The sequence below is a fragment of the Acomys minous genome, assembly GCF_964271855.1.
Source record: "Acomys minous genome assembly, chromosome: 11".
Lineage (NCBI taxonomy): Eukaryota > Metazoa > Chordata > Mammalia > Rodentia > Muridae > Acomys > Acomys minous.
The window spans coordinates 100,766,097-100,782,264 of record NC_140492.1 but is presented as its reverse complement, the minus strand read 5'-3'; positions in this window follow the sequence as shown (position 1 = coordinate 100,782,264).

Genomic DNA, 16,168 nt, shown 5'->3' with positions numbered 1-16,168 from the left:
GATTCTACATTCTTGTATGTGGAGAGCTGCGATGTGCCGTGCCTTAACAAGGCGCAGGTTTCCGCCATCCCGACGGCGAGCGCTCTCTAAGATAAACAAGTCCTTATATGGCAAAAGGCTGTGCAAGGGTAACTGGTGATCTGATGACGCGCAGTCCTGCTCTGACGCGGACCTATGAGGAGGTGACACCTGGCATGAGCTGATTGGCCCTTGAGTTGTACTTAAGCTTGGCCCTTCCCTTCTTCGGGGCCATTCCCACTGAGCTAAATCCTGAGTAAAAATCTCGAGAAGAAGTCTGATTGTTGGCGTCTTATTTCCGCTGGACGGTCTGGCGCCAACACTTGTAGACTGTTGGGCGGCAGTGGAACTATACAAGGTAGGATTTGGCTAGAGAAAGTGGGTCTCCAGACCATCTCTTGGGGAACTGATCTTGCTCTGGGTCCCTCAGCTTTGATGTTTTACTTCCTGTTCTTCCTAGCTGCCAGGAACTGAGCAGCTTCTACGTCACACTTTCAGCGCTGCAGTACACAGAGTCACTGCGGAAGCAGGGAGCCAAGGATCCAAGAGTTGAATCCCCAGAAGCCACGAACCCAAACAAAACCTTCATCCCTGAAGCTGTTCCTCTTGGGCAGTTTAGTCCTCTCACAGCTCTGCAAAAGTGCTAGAGAGCTGTATCGGAGTTTAGGCAAAAGGAGAAATCAATATTGTGGATCGTCACACCTTCAGTAATTTGTAGATCAGGGGAACTTGATTATAGCTGGGAATTAGGGTTACCTAGGAAGTGCTTTCTGTGTCCAACATTTGTACTGAGATAAAATTCAATATAACATTAATGTCTTAGTTAGGGTCTCTATTGCTGCGAAGAGACCCCAGGACCAGGCAACTCTTACAAACAAAAACAGTTAATTGGGCTCACAGTTCAGAAGTTTAATCCATTATCATCATGGCGGGAAGCACGGCGGCGTGCAGGCAGTCACAGTGCTGGAGAGGGAGCTGAGAGCTCTACATCTTGATCGCAGGCAGCGGATCCAATAGTCCTGGTTTGGGGCTTCTGAGGCCTCAAAGACCACCCCCTAGTGATGAACATTCTTCAACAAAGGCACACCTACTCCAACAAGGCCATGCCTCCGAATAGTGCCACTCTCTATGGACCGATGGGGGCCATTTTTATTCAGACCAGCACTGTTGTGGTTAATTTATAAGTATGGCCTAAGAAATGTTTATTATTAGGCTAATTATTAGTTCAGCAGTATTTCCTAACCCGCTATCAATCAATGAGAACAGAGACACCTAACACGTTTTAGAATGAGCCTTTACCTGAGGGCAAGGCAGATATTATCTCCTAAGCTAGCCTTCCAGTCTCTAAACCACGCCATCTGCTTCTAATAATTTCTATTTTGCTACTTCCAATCTATCATGGGATGGGACCTTCCTTCTGCCTTGCCCAGGTATATTTATTCAGCCAATCAGGGGAGGCAAGGTTCAGGGGAATAACAAGATCTCCAGAGCCAGCAATGAGCATCAGAACACATCAGACCAATCTCCAGCACACCAGAATCAACTGTGCTGGTTTAAAGAAAGCAGGTCAATGGTTTTAGTACATTCATAATGTTGCACAACCCTCGCTAGTAAAGTCAGACCATTTCTATGACTTCAAATGGAAAACTCACTGTTTAGCAGAAAAATTTCTCCTACCTCCGCTTTCCACTACTGACCTATTTTCTGCCTTTGTAGATTTGCCTATTTAGGCCAGGAATCATGAGGTATGTCTGGCTTCGCTCACTTAGCGTGTGTCTTAGTCAGTGTTTTATTACCGTGAAAAGACACCATGGCCATAGCAACTCCTATAAAGGAAAACATTTAACTGGGGATGGCTCACAGTTCAGAGGTTTAGTCCACTGTCGTCACGGCGGGAAGCACGGCGGCGTGCAGGCAGACACGGTGCTGGAGTGGGAGCTGAGAGTTCTACATCTAGATCTACAGGCAGCAGGAAGAGAAAGACACTGGGCTTGGCTTGGGCTTCTGAAACCTTAAACCTGCCCCCCTCCTCCCCTACCCCCCCCCCACAGTGACACACTTCCTCCAACAAAGCCACACCTACTCCAATAAGGCCACACCTCCTAATCCCTCTCAAGTAGTGCCCCTTGCTAGTAGTGGCCAAGCATTCCTATATATGAACCATGGGGGGGGTGCCATTCCTATTCCAACCACCACAGCGTAGTATTTTCAAGGTTCGCCTATGTTGTCACATGAATCAACGTTTTACTCCTTTTTGCTGCAGGATAATATTAAATTATATAGATGGACCGGGGGAGTTTATTAAAAAGTAACGATGTTGGGGCTGGAGAGACGGCTCAGGGGTTAAGAGCACTAGTTGCCCTTCCAAAGGTCCTGAGTTCAATTCCCAGCAACCACACGGTGGCTCACAACCATCTATAATGTGATCTGGTGCCCTCTTCTGGCCTGCAGCTGTACATGCAGGCAGAGCACTGTATACATAATAAATAAATAAATCTTAAAAAAATAAAAAAGAAAGAAACGGTGTCCATGTTCTATCATTAGAGATTCTGGTTTAATTCATTTGTGGTAGGGCCCAGATGCCCTTTTTTTTCCTTCTCCTTGAAAGTTTTCTTTTCTTTTTCCTTCTTTAAGATCCAACCCTTCTCCATGTGGTACAAAGGGCCAGTCAGAGTTGAAGATTGCTAACTCTACACAGTCCAACCCCTTGTCTTCAGAGCTCCAACAGAAACCACCGTCTCCCTGCGGTTTTCATGCTGTTGACAAAGCAATTGGGTGATGAGTCTTTCTTTCTCTCCATATCGCGCACCTTCAAGCGAGGAATCACGGCTTACCCTTTCTACACGTCTCTAGGTCTTTTGGGGGATAACGATGCCATTGGCCCAATGTGGATTCATTTTGACGAATGAATAAAACTCATCAAACAGTAAGAATGAAGGAACAACACACCCGTTCTTTAGTGCTGTATCCAATGGCTCATTGAACAAACTGAGCCTTCTGGGTGTGACTCAGAATCAGTTCAGGCATAGGTTGTATAAAACCAAAAACGCGGTAATGGCTCCTATGGGCTGCCTGAGAGGAATGCTTAAGCCTATGCAATATGTGAGTGCCCCACCCAGCAGAGCTGAGGAGCCCAGTGTTGTCCAGATAGGACGGTCTGGAAGGAAGGGCTTTGATTTTACAAGGAGCGAAAGCTAAGACTGAAGTTATGGCAAATGGCCATGTGGCGTCATTTGTACACTTTTCTCAGGTTGCATTGTAAAGATCTGGAGGGTAAGCTGGTCCACTACTGGTGTACAGTCCTTTTGCATGTCCCACTGCTGTCTTTTTTATTGGGCGATGCAGCTACAGCTGAGGACTCCTGTGGGTGGCCAGCAGAGCTCATACTGCAGGAGCCTTCTTCTGTCCTGTCCTATTTCTTGATGGTCACACGGCTGATGGCTTTGTACCAGACACAGTCACCTGGAGTGGGTGTCCCTCAGAGACCAGGTTAAAGGGTGGGCCTGTAAGAGGTGGCATCTAGGGGAGGCTGTATTGAAAACATGTCCTTGAAGGAGACCGTGGGGGTACTGATCTCTTATTTTTATCTTCCTGTCACCAAAAGGCGGGCAGCTTTGCCTGCCAGGTATATAATTTCTACCATGAATTGTCACAGGCCCATAAGCGATGGGCCAGCCAGCTAGAACCTTCCAGAACCATGAACTTAAATAAGCTGACTGTCTCAGGCATTTAGTTATAGCATTAGAAACTTGATTAATATGATCCCCATCTCAATGATACGGGAGAACATTGCGTCCCTTTTAATTCCATTAATGTGTATTAAATCCTCTTCTGTCCTTTTAAAATTTCTTTATAATAGAATTTGAAGTCTTCAGACTGGCTCTCTCTTATGAACTAACCTAATGGCATCCTGCAACTTGCACTTTAAAACTTTCAAGTTATCTTCATTAAATAGATCAGAAAATACCAAGGATCTCAAAAAGACATATTAAGAGTGATGAGGTCACCTCTTCCACAGCTGCAGAGACACCAGTCTTCTGTCCCCAAACTAATTCTAAGACCATCATTCTCTGAATTATCTTCCTGGCACCATTTCGCTTTCCTGCCCAGTCTAGAGACAGAGGTTCTCTTTAACTGTTACTGACTTCATTAATTTTCATTGTTGTCAGTGATATGCAAAGAAATCTTAAATCTGTAAGTGGAAGTGAGCAGTGCATTTCTTCCTTTCTTTCTTTCTTCCTTTCTTTCTTTCTATCTTTTGTGGCTTTTAAAGACAGGGTTTCTCTGTGTGGCCTTGGCTGTTCTGGATCACTTTGTAGACCAGGCTGGCCTCAAACTCACAGAGATCCACCTGCCTCTGCTGGGATTACAGGCATGGGCCACTGTGCCCAGGAGCAGTGCATTTCTTTTTCTTTCTTTCTTTTTTTTAATTCATTTATTTTTATGTTATGTCAATTGGTGTTTTGATTGCATGTATGTCTGTGTGAAGGTGTCAGATCCCCTGGAAAAGGAGTTATAGACAGTTGTGAGCTGCCATGTGGGTGCTAGCAATTGAACCCGGGTCCTCCGGAAGAGCGGTCAGTGCTCTTAACCGCTGAGCCATCTCTCCAGCCCAGCAATGCATTTCTTACTTGGAAACTTCCTTCCTTTGATGATGTTATAATCAGTGTCTGTCTTTCTGAGCGATCTAAATAACAAATCTTTGAGTTGTTCATGCCTGGGATTTGTCAAATGGGGCGCAGAGGCTTCCGCAGTGCCCGTAGTAGGTAACGTGGGTGTATGTGGCTGCTAGCTGCAGCTCAGAGAGGGAGGGGTCTGGCCAGCCTGGAGCTGGGTGGCTGAACCCATGTGTGCTTTGACCTCTAAGCAGCAACTGCCTGAAGCCGAGACCCCAGGAGCTAGGGAAGGTAGCTCTACCCTGGCAGGTTTTCTTAGGCTTCTTGGCAAAGGCACCCAGGCTCTTCCGGCCTCTTTGCTGCGCCCTCAAGCCTTACATCATGCTCTGGAGTTGGCTGTTTTTTGAGTTCAAACTGTAGCCTGAGAGGATGCAAAGGGAGTACGTGTTTCCCCCATAGTCACCTCCAAGCTTAATTGCTGGAAGACAAATAACAGAAGCAAGGAAAGGGGCAGAGAAAGAGAGAGAGAGAGAGAGAGAGAGAGAGAGAGAGAGAGAGAGAGAGAGAGAGAGAGTCCTGGAAGAGGGAACATAGAAGCCAAAGCATCCAGGTTGTTTTATTCCATTTCCCAGTGTGACTGTGATAAAACAGAAGAACTGAAATTGGATTTCAGGCTCACCTGGGGCAAAGGTTAAGAAATAGGCCTACAGGAGATAATCTGGCCAGCTGCAGGGAGGAACCAGCCTTTCCACCCACCAGAGATAGAGTTGCTAAGAGACCCAGTTTTATGGCCACATTCCTTCCTGCCCACTGGAGATAGGGTTAACAGGTGATGGGATAACAATTGAGTTGTAATCTGCATAAATTAATAAAAAAAAGAAAGAAAGAAAGAAAAAGAAACCAGACACTTCCCTAGATAAGGTAATGAACAAAGGAAACAGAGAAAGCTAAGCCATAGGCGGTCTTGGAGCCTTTTTCTGTAGCCTGTCACTTTTAGGCATAAGACTTCTTTATGCTACTCAACCAATAGATGATGGCCAGGCTGGAACTCCCCTGGGAGGGACAGGAACCTATAAATTTACCCTCAGCTCAGAGTTTGAGGCTCTTCCTGGATACCAATATGTTGGTGACCTGCAGAGTCCTACTCCAGTCGATAAAGTAAAGGTCGTCGTGTGTATTGCATCAGTATCAAGTCCTGGTGGTCTTGGGATCCACCTTCCTGCCTTAGTGTGCATTCTTCCAGGGTCAGATCAGGGATGCAGAATTCTCCTGGGAAAATGAAAACAGTTGAAGTGGGAACTGCACGAACAGTTACCAGCAAAGGGGGAACTGGTCAAGGATGGGACAACATTCACTGAAATCTGTACCCCCAGCCTAGTGATGGGAGCTTCTCTCAGCGGAGAACATTGGCAGATGAAAGGGTGTCCCCCAAAAGGTGCCAGGAGCCCATGTATTTTGTACACAGCTCTTTGGTTACTTTGTTTTGAGACAGGGTTTCTCTGTGTAGCCTTGGCTGCCCTAGACTCAACTTTGTAGACCAGGCTGGCCTCGAACTCACAGCGATTCTCCTGCCTCTGCCTCTGGAGTGCCCGACTGGTTCCTTGGTTACTAATTGAGCGCTGCTCCTGGAGGCAGGAGACCACCTCCTTGGCACTTACAGACCACTGAGAAAGACCTCTCATGACAATTGCCTTCTGGCCTCATGAAGATCCCTGGAGGGAAAGGGAGCCTGTCTGACAGTGTTTGATGCACGGTGAATCCTCAGAGTCACTTGGACACCGCCCCCCAAGCCTTCCAACAGAGCATACAGAACATGTTTATCTTTTTAAGTCTTTCTCTCTAGCCAGGAAGCAGCAGTGGGAGCTTCAGAGATTCAAACACTTTCCGGTTTTGTTTTGTTTTTAAAGATTAATTAATTAATTAATTAATTATGTTTGCAGCGCTCTGCCTGCATGTACACCTGCAGGCCAGAAGAAAGCACCAGGTCTCACTGCCAGTGCTTTTAACCTCTGAGCCATCTCTCCTGCCCCTCAGAAGGGGATGGAATGGGTTCAGCAGCAGCTTGTCAGCCCCTGGAATCTTCTAAGCATTCCTGTTGGCTCTTTATAGTTTCTCCTCTCCCCCCACCCCCACCCCCCTTTCTTTCACTGTGGTAAGTCATGTGACTGCCTCTAGCTATAGCCTTCTTACTATCACCTGACTGCAGCCTGCTGGGGGGCAGGAGCAAGGAGATAACGAGGCTTGAGGCTTGTGGGAATCATGACGGGGAAAAAGAATAAAGGGAAAGACAAGAGGTCACTTAAAAGTATTTTGAAAGCATGGGTTTATCTGGTTTGGAAGCCATTTCTGCCTCTTCCTTGAAACTTGGCTTGCATTGCGTTGTCATAGGTGACTTTGGGGCGAGTATGGGGTCTCCCTTCTGATGGGATCAGAGAACAGCTGCCACCTTCTCCCCTTCTTCCTCCCCATCCTGCTCTCCCTCCTCGCCTTTGAGACAAGATCTTGATTTGGAGGCCGGCTAGCTGGTAGCTGGTGTGTAAATCTTTATCCTCCTGCCTTAGCCTCTCAGGTGCTGGGATTGTGGGTCTGTCAGCTAGCCTGGGTGTTCTTGTCTTGTTGATGGAGGCTCAGACATGCTCAGCCACCACTTGTAGTCACCGCAAAGACACATAAGGAGTCAACGATAGCAAAAACCAGAGAGACTGGATCTGTTAAAGATGAAAATAAACAATAAAGTGCATGCCATGTTATGAATCGTTTTGGAGAATCTAAGGAATCGACGCCAGAGGCATGCGTGGGTTCTTTATGGGAACTGACAGGAACAGCCTCCCATTCCTGAGAGAGGCTCTGCAGTCACCGGTGGCCGCAAACCCCTTCTTCTCCTCAGGATGACCAAACAGAGCTGGCCGTCTTCCTAAGAGTCACCCGGTTCTCTAGCTAAGCACCCAGACAGACCCCAGCTGCCTTCTGTGGGATTCCCGAACCTGCCTCTCAGTGAGATGTGAGAGTCTGCCTGAGGACCATTCCAGAAGAGCTGAGACTGACGTGGAGCCTGAGGGCAGCAACAAAATGGGACAAAGGCCAGCTGACAGCTCCTGTGCCTAGAATGAAGCAAAGGGTTCTCATGCTCTGTATGGGCTTGCCAGGCCTGCAGCCTTTCTGACAGCTCAAGGGAGCTCAGAAGTGAACATTACTGCCGAGGCTCCAGACTTTGTGGGTTGTGGTGATTTCTGTGTGGAGAGCTGGGGCGGAGGGAGCAAGTAGATCGGATTTTGAAAGGGCAGAGTTAGAGAGGCATATTCTGTACCACGCACTGCTTTGATTTCTCTTAGTCAAAGGAAATTTACTTCGAAATGTACGAGATTCATGAAATTCATGAGCTAGCGTGTCAGATTTGAACATTGCCAAAGTTCTATAGTAGGAGGGTTGGAGAGATGGCTCAGAGGTTAAGAGCACTGTCTGCTCTTTCAGAGATCCTGAGTTCAATTCCCAGCAATCTCATCGTGGCTCACAACCATCTATAATGAGATCTGGCGCCCTCTTCCGGCAGGCAGGCACACATGCAGGCAGAACATTGTATACTAAAGAAAGAAAGAAAGAAATTGTTTAAAAACAATACCAACAAAGTTCTATCGGCCGAGGTAAATCAGTTGGGGGGCGGGGGGCGGGGGTAGGAGGGGAGCTCAAATGTCAGACTCCCCTGAAGCCAATATCTGGAATCCTGACCCTTGTTTGTATCTTTTAGCCCGTCCTCATCTGCCATCGAGGTGGCGTCCAGGGGGCTGAGTGTGACTTGCCAACCCCTCCACTTGGCGCCATCTAAGCCTCCAGCCTCAGCGCTTAGTCTCCTACTGTGCTTTCCTGGAAGTGGGGGGTTAGGTGGGGGATGGGGGGTGGGGGGGTGAGGGGGTGGGGGAGTACTTTGTTCTTGCAGTACCAGGCCCCTGGGGCTCTGGAAGTCCGATCTTCTTCCCAAAGCGTTTTCTGTGCGGCTCGGTTCCCCAACTGTCCACCATCCCATCTGCAGTGCACCTTCCCTGGGGCCCCTCCCAGGTACCCAGAAGAACACTTGCTTTGGGCTCTCAGAAGCAGATGTATTTGGAGACTGAGGAGCGGGTGTGAGGGTTTGGGAAGGAAAAGTGGAGCCTGAAAGTCACTGTGCATTTATTTATTCATAGCTGCTTATTGTCCGTTAGGGCAAAGCCCTCCCATTGAATGCGAGTGTGCATCCCAAATTCGTCAAACCTATAAATGCAGGCTCTTGAAAAGCGCACGTAGTTATTGAGCTAACTCAGGTATCACATATGTCATGGCACATGTGTGGAGGTGAGAGGTCAATGTGTACGAATCATTTCTCTCCTTTTCACCTGAGGATAGAACCCACATCATCAGGCTTAGTTGGAAGAATGTTTATGCACCGAACAGGCCTTGTGAGTATAGACGTAGTTCATGGTACCATGGCCCACTCTCGGGGCTGGCTAGCTTCTTCCTCTCATTCCTATCAGAGAGAAATGCTCCACTCCTCCAGCAATTCCTTCCCAGCTGGTGGGACTGAACACGCCTGGGTTAAGAAATACCATATGCATGCGCCTTTAATCCCAGCACTTGGGAGGCAGAGGCAGGTGGATCGCTGTGAGTTCGAGGCCAGCCTAGTCTATAAAGTGAGTCTAGGGCAGCCATGGCTACACAGAGAAACCCTGCCTCAAAAAAAGAAAAAAAAAAAAAGAAATACCACATGCCTAAGTGATTCCATATGCATATTGAAACACTTGAAAACACTAGCAAAAAGGTTATTTTTTTAAAAACTTAGGAGGACGAGGCTACAGATAGCCTTGGAGGCAGTGCCATTTTAGTAAGCAAAGCTTGTATATCAAAAGAAGCATAATAACAACTGAAATTAAGTTAAATGGGAAACCAAGACAGCATCACTCATGACATTTGCTTCTCGGGCCTCCTTCCAAGGTCGCTCTGAGAGCATGATTATTATGATTTAAAAAGTCAGAAGTTGCAATCGGAACCAGAACACTAACAACAACCCTCCCCCTGTCCACAGGGCATGCTGGCACTGCGGGGTGGACACTTCAGCCTCACACCACTTTCCCCAAGGTTGGTCATTTTCCACTGTACTGACCAAGTGGCCGGTCAGTGCATCCATGCCCTGCCTGGAGGGAGCAAACAATTTTAAAAGCAAATCTTCCACTAAATTGCCACTCTGGGGCTGTGGGTGTAGCTTTGTGGTACAGCACTTACCTGGCATGTGTAAGGCCCTGGGTTTAATGATTTTCGGCACAGAGAAAAACCATCCAGATAGAACAGAGCGACCCACAGTGGGCTCGGTGGGACTTGCAGCACTGCATTCCTGGTCATGCAAACTGTCACAGGGTGAACCTTCATCTTTCCCTGTTCCTCTGGAGGTGTGTGCCAACTGCTTTGAGTCCGGGGCCCCTGTCCTTTTGGATACTTTATAGTTCTTTTGCTGTTTTAAAAAACATGTTTTAAATAACTGGAAAATCTTAGAACTTATGCTGTGTTTTAGCAACAGTGAGAAGCTAAGCTAAATGTTGCCATTAAGATGAGCTTTTCTTTCTTTTTAAAAAATATTTGTTCGGGCTGGAGAGTTAGCTCAGTGGTTAAGAGCACTGTCTGCTCTTCCAAAGGTCCCGGGTTCAATTCCCAGCACCCACATGGCAGCTCACAACTGTCCCCCAGCCCAAAGAGATGTTAATTGCATCATCTGATGGCAGGGCTTGAGGGGGGTGTTCACTGTGCCTCTTCTTGCTTGGGACATTTGAACCACATGGTTCCTGTTCACAAAAACACAGTGAAAAACTTTCATGTATACAAGGCACTGGCATGTATATTTAGAAGAAAAAGAAATCAAGGCAGGGTAAAAGACATTTATTTACAAGAGTAAATCTTTCAATGGACTAAGCCAAGTATCTAAGGCAATAGCCAGGGAAAGAATATTAACACGTCAACAGCCTTACAAATAGACATTATAACCTTTACTTTTTGTTTATTTGGCTGTCTTGGACTCACTTTGTAGACCAGACTGGCCTCAAACTCACAGAGATTCTCTTGCCTCTGCCTCCCAGAGTGCTGAGATCACAGGCATGCGCTACCACTGCCCAGTGACATTATAATCTACATGTCAGTTCTGAATAGTGGTTTTCCTCTTGTTAGCTACAGAATATATCAGTGAGACATCAAATGTTTTGTTTTGGTTTGGTTTTTTGAGACAGGGTTTCTCTGTGTAGCCTTGACTGTCCTGGACTCACTTTGTAGACCAGGCTGGCCTCGAACTCACAGCGATCCACCTGCTTCTGCCTCCTGAGTGCTGGGATTAAAGGCGTGCGCCACCACGCCCAGCTATGTTTTGGTTTTTTAAAGATTTGTTTAGTATTATGTATACAGCCCTCTGCCTGCATGTACACCTGCCTGCCAGAAGAGGCACCAGATCTCATTATAGATGGGTGTGAGGCACCATGTGGTTGCTGGGAATTAAACTCAGGACCTCACAAAGAGCAGACAGTGCTCTTAACCTCTGAGCCATGTCTGTATCCCCAAGACACCAAACTTTGACACTTGTAAGAATTATCTCAGCTGGGCGTGGTGGTACACGCCTTTAATCCCAGCACTCGGGAGGCAGAGGCAGGTGGATCACTGAGTTCGAGGCCAGCCTGGTCTACAAAGCAAGTCCAGGACAGCCAAGGCTACACAGAGAAACCCTGTCTCGAAAACAACAACAACAGCAACAAAAACAAACAAACAAGCAAACAAACAAAAACCAAGAATTATCTTAACTCTTATGGAAAAAACGTAGCTGGTCTACAGCCAATCAGAGATTCTGAGTGCAGGTCTAGCTGGTGTTCAGAAGCCAAAGTTATAACGAGCCGATCAAAAGACTCGCGGACCGCACTGGGAGGCTCTCAGTAGCCACCACGGAACGGTTCAACCGCTTTATACTCTGCCTTGTCCAGAAACTGCAAACCCATAAGTGCTGGGTTCAGTCTCTCTAAGGAGGCTGTTTTATTTAATAACTCTAACAAAAAGACCTGGGCTCAGTGATGTACACCTTTAATCCCAGAACTGGAGAGGAAAGTGGATCTCTGTGACCAAAGTTAGCCTGACCGACATAGTGAGTTCCAGGGCAGCCAGAGCTACATGGTGAGACCTTGTTAAAAAAAAAAAAAAAAAAAAAGTTCCAGGATTCGGAGTAGTGACTCATATCGGTGCTCATAGCACCCAGGGGGCTGGGGGGAGGGTGGGTTGCCATAAGCATTAAGCCAGCCTATAGAGTGGGATCCTGTCTCAAAAGTAAACACACACACACACACACACACACAAGAATGAAGGAAAGAAAGAGAAAACATGAAACTAAGAACGCAACAAAGGTGAAGAAGTTTAAGAGTTGAAGAAACAGTGTCAGTGCTTTTGCGAAACGTCGGCTTTCTCACACCCTGGGCTATAGACTGTGGGCGTACATGCACAAGTTCATTTCACCAAGAGATCCGACTTGATCAGGTCTCTAGGTTCCAAAGTCCGGTGCTTTGGGAGAATACTGCTTGCTGTCCGATGAACGAAGAAGAGAAATAAGTAGCTTTGTGACTCAGGCATGAAGTTTAGTCAGGGTGAAGCGCTGGCTGAGTGTAAGGACAGAGTGTGACACTAATGTCCCCCACCAGCTGCCAGGGACAGATGGAAACAGCTGTGGCTTCAGAGTCTAGCTAAAACCAAAGCCCAAACCCTACACTGTTCCATACTGTTTCTGTTCTTCATTTTGAGGGTCCCAGGTTCCACAAGATAATTCTGGAAGAATTCCCACAGGCTCTCCCCTCTTCTGGCCCTCTGCGTCCGCTGCTTGGATAACATAACAACGTGCAAAATATTAGTTGTCTGGCTGGCAGATGTTCAGGAAGGTTCTAACATGGTTTGGTTTTGTTCCTTACTTTGTTCTGATGCGAGTTGCTTTTCTGTTGATGAGCTAGCGTGTACTGAGGGGAGAGGTCGGGAGTGTGGACAGGAAACAAAACAAAACATAACAGGTCAGACTCTACACATGAGTTTAACTGTCTCGGTGTGCTCTCCTGCACCTTCTGCCTTACTTCAGGTCTAGCCCAGGATTGCTAAGTGTCGTACTATGGATGTGTCATTGTTCTTATTTATTTATTTATTTATTTATTTATTTATTTATTTGGTTTTTCGAGACAGGGGTTCTCTGTATAGCCTCGGCTGTCCTGGAGTCACTTTGTAGACCAGGCTGGCCTCGAACTCACAGAGATCTGCCTGCCTCTGCCTCCCGAGTGCTGGGATTAAAGGCGTGCGCCACCACCGCCCAGCCGTGTCATTGTTTTTAATGTTATAAGCATTTCTTTGTGCCTTTATAGATAATGCACACCATTTTTGGTTCTTTTTGATTTTTTGAGACAAGCTCATACTAGGTAGCCCCGGCTGGCATGGGCTCGTTATAGAGCCGAGGCTAACCTCGAATTCACAGCGTTCCTCCTTCCCTCCCACGTGCGATGACTCTGAGTGTGTAGCGCCATGTCTAGTATAAAACATACCGTGTTCAGTGACGTCCTAGTCTCTGGAGCTGAGCGCATAAAGGGTTTCTAGTCTTCTGCCATCTGTGCTAGTAAGGCTATATTGGCAACTAGGATCCTACTGCTTTGTGGTGGTGTTGGTCCTGTGGGCAGGTGCCTAGAAGTCATCCAATTGGGTCAGATGCCAAAAACATGTCCACTGGCATCATCTTGCCCTGGCTGGCACCTGTATGAGTTAGCCTGTGTCCTTCATTCCTAGTGAGGTACTTATTAGAGTCTTATTTGTAGCCTTTGTAGAATGAAAACATTATTGCTAACTGGATAGAAGCCAGGGTTATCTTGTGCAGCTATTTAATTAAAAAATATATATATATTATTGGATGTGCATGCAAGCCACAGCATGGGTATATAGATCAGAGGACAAACTTGTGGAATGCACTCTCCCCTCTCACCCGGTGGGTTCTGGAGATCGAATCCAGGTCACCAGACTTACACCATCAAAGCCCCATTACCCACGGAGCCACCATCTTACTCAACCCTGAGACAGCTATTTGATCACTGCTGCATTGAGTGATTTTTTTTTCCCCCATGCTGGTTAACAGATTAGCATTTCTGCTTTCCTCATTTCGTAGCCCCACCCCCACCCCCAGCGACTCTGAGATGCCACTACAATGAAGAGTGTGTCCCAGTCTTTTTTATGAGCCCTGCAAATGGGTATTTTGGGTGGATCTCTCAGACCTCTGTTGTTCCCAGGCACCACGGAGTCACTGATCTCTATTGCTGATCCCTGGGATGAGTCATTTGCCTCAGGGTCTGTAGCATCGCTCCCCAGCCCAGTGTGGTCAAGATTGAAATTCCTGATAGTAACCAGTGCACGGGTCTTCCCAAGATGGTTCCCGTCTTTGAGCCAGACCCAGTGAGAGAAACAGTGACATCTGTCTTCTGGTCACCAGGCACTTAGTCTGTCTGCTGGATACTATTTCTAAAAAGTGTGGTCAACACGCTCAAGACCCCACAGTTTCGTGCAGATTAAAGCCTTCTTTTTTTTTTTTTAAGTTTTTCGAGACAGGGTCTCTCTGTGTAGCCTTGGCTGTCCTGGACTCACTTTGTAGACCAGGCTGGCCTCGAACTCACAGCGATCCACCCGCCTCTGCCTCCCGAGTGCTGGGATTAAAGGCGTGCGCCACCACGCCCGGCTTCATCTCTTTCTTTTAGGCAGCCGATGGCTGAAAAGCAGACTTTATGCAGAGCCCCCTGACCTATGGGCCACACCAGGGACTGGATTCTTAGCTGGTCTACAACTTCTGTGGCTTCAGGATAGATGCCCCAGCTGTGAGAGTAGCCAGAAAGAAAGCCAGCACGGTAGCCAGCAACAGTGAGATGACGGTTTACTCCTGCTTGCTTTATATATAGTTATCTCGCTTCTGTTTCCTCTGCCTCCTTGTCTCTCACTCTCTTCTTTACTATCTTTCTTCTCCCTCCTTCATCTCACCTTCCCTGCCATCCTCTTATTCTCATCCCTTTTCTTCCCCTTCCTTCCTTCCTTTCCTCCTCCTTCGATTCCCTCTTCCTGCTTCTCCACTGTAGCTCAGGATAGCCTAGAACTTTTCATGAAGTCTGAAACTCTTGGTGACCCTCCTGTTCATACGTTTGGGAGCCACCATGTCCTGCTTCCCTGTCTTCTTGAAGTCGGGAAAGTTGGGGAATTGTATTTCAGAATGATTCTCCCGAGCGTCTTTGGGGTCAGAGCACTACTGCGGGTAGATACGTGCGCTGTGTGCCCACCTGATGCCCTCAGATGCCAGAAGAGGGTGTTGGATCCTCTAGAAAGAGAATTACAGGTGGCTGTGGGTCACCCTGTGGGTGCTGGCTGGGAACTCAGCCCACGTCGTCTGTAAGAGCAACAAGTGCTCTCAACCTCCTAGACATCTTTTCTGTGTGCACTCCGCTCCCGTGTTTGCATCTTTTTACAATCTCTAACGGTTGGCTCAATGGATGACATTTGCAGTCGGCCTCAGAGGTCAGTGAGCTGCCCTATCGCATGACAAGTGGCCTCTGGAAGCTCAGCTGCACACCCAGGAAAGGTCACAGGAAAGGAAACAACTTGCTAGTGTTTCCAGTTAGTTCTGAGTGCACAGCTGTCCCTGAGAGGACCTGCGTGGGCGTCTCCATCGCTCCTGTTCTGTACTCGACTGCTTCTCCTGTGCACAGGTGTTCTAGTAACTTTGTACTGGTGACTGTTAGGTCCTGCTGAAGGGCGTGGCCGGCATGCCCTGCCCTCTACTTAGGGGCGGGGCTTCTCTCGCAGACACCCTTCACTATATAATGCAGACATCTTGGTTCTGTGGCCCTCATTTGCCCCTTTTCCCACCTCCCTGCTCTCTCCCCCTCCCACGCTGCCTCCAACAAACCTGCCTTTATATATTATAGCTTCGTCGCCATTGGCTCTTTCCGATATTTAATCAATCAGTGACTAGTGTTGGAAACTGCCCTTCCTCCTCCTTATTTATGGTTTAAGGGTACCATACATGTATGTAATGTGCCTCTTCATTTTCACATGGCCCTTTGTGAAGCTAAGCTGTGTGCGGAAGGCCTGGGCCTAGGCGTGGAAAAGGCTGCCTCACAAAACATGTGCAGTGCTTTCCACAGGCTTCTGAAACCCAGGGCTTCCTCAAGGACGCGTGGCTTCCCCAATTTCTTCAAATGAAATACAATATAAAAATTTCCAACTGCATTATTCAACAGCCAAATGGATGCCCCATTTCCTCAAAAGATGTTATTTTTGAATTGGTGGTGGAAAGTGCAAACATTTTATGTCGATAAAATTCAAATGTGGTAGTTGAGCTCTAATGTATTTTGAAAAGTTATACTAGGAGAGTTTTTAAGATTGCCTTCTAGCTAGAGGCAGGGTCCTAATGCTGAGGGGGCAGGGATCACGGCTGAGATGACCACCTGGTTCACTTTCTGTATGTATGGCCTTAGAAAATTCAT